The sequence below is a fragment of the Nanorana parkeri genome, unplaced genomic scaffold, assembly GCF_000935625.1.
Source record: "Nanorana parkeri isolate BGI_ZX_2015 unplaced genomic scaffold, ASM93562v1 scaffold3039, whole genome shotgun sequence".
In the NCBI taxonomy this organism is placed as follows: domain Eukaryota; kingdom Metazoa; phylum Chordata; class Amphibia; order Anura; family Dicroglossidae; genus Nanorana; species Nanorana parkeri.
The window spans coordinates 8,662-9,940 of NW_017309307.1; positions in this window are offsets into that span (position 1 = coordinate 8,662).

The window sequence follows — 1,279 nt, forward strand, 5'->3', positions numbered from 1 at the left end:
CCATCATATATATGTTTAAAAAAAAGTGTCACCGTCATTTACAATATTAAAGTCCAATATGTCCCCCTGCACTCCTCCTCGCAGCGTCTCCGGCCCCAATCACCATACTGGTGCTCGCAGAGATACTCGCGGATGGCGCCGTGCACATCAAATGAACAGGGATCACCGGCACTCAGCGGAAAATATTCAAACGATAAAGTCCATTGAATGGGACAGATCGTCATACATGCTGCAATTATACCGACGTTTCGGGGCCACGCAGGGACCCTTCATCAGGGCAACAATGTAACGCACCACAGGAATATTTTCCAGAGTGCTGGTGATTCCTGTTCATTTACAAGTCACTGTGTAATCTCTCTGCGGGCCAAGTGCACGGAGCACTCGGTCCCGTTCTGATCCATTCTGTGGTTGCTGAGCTCTTATCTATAGCGCCCCCTCCCCCTACTGCTGTCTGACCAAGCTGCTTAAAAGGAGAACTATGAGGGGGGGGTGATTTTCACTCAGCCTCATAATCTGAGACGTCCTGTGACAATGAGACTGTCACAGGTCGGCTCAGTAGATCGGGAAGGGAGCGAACACATACCGGCGTTCACTCACTTCTCGATCTATCCCTGCAGAGAGGTGACTGTCACTCACGGCTCCCTGCAGGGATTCCCCCCTCCCCCTTCTGTCCGATCCTCCAGCGCTGACTGGCGAAACAGACAGGGGGAGGGCAGAGCTGGCTCTGCCTCTAGATAGGCAGAGCCGGCTGTCAATCACGCAGCTGGGCGTCTCAGTATACCGCGAGTACTGAGCGAACACATACCGGCGTTCACTCACTTCTCGATCTATCCCTGCAGAGAGGTGACTGTCACTCACGGCTCCCTGCAGGGATTCCCCCCTCCCCCTTCTGTCCGATCCTCCAGCGCTGACTGGCGAAACAGACGGGGGGAGGGCAGAGCCGGCTGTCAATCACGCAGCTGGGCGTCTCAGTATACCGTGAGTACTGAGCTTTGGGTGACGGGAGGACGCTAGTTTGTGTCCTCCCGTTACCCTAAGGAGAACTATGGGGGAAAAGCCCTGACCTCATAGTTCCCCCGTATGAACACTCACAAATTGGGCTTCAGCCCGGGTGCGGAGCTACAGCAAAGCCAAAACAGTAAATAAAAAGATTTCACTATTGCAGACACAGATCAGATCGGGGCCCAGTGCTTCATGCTCATTATTCCAGGAGGGAGGATTCTGCAGCGATTTTTAAAACTATGGCGAGATGACTTCTTTAAGGTGTTACTAACCCCCC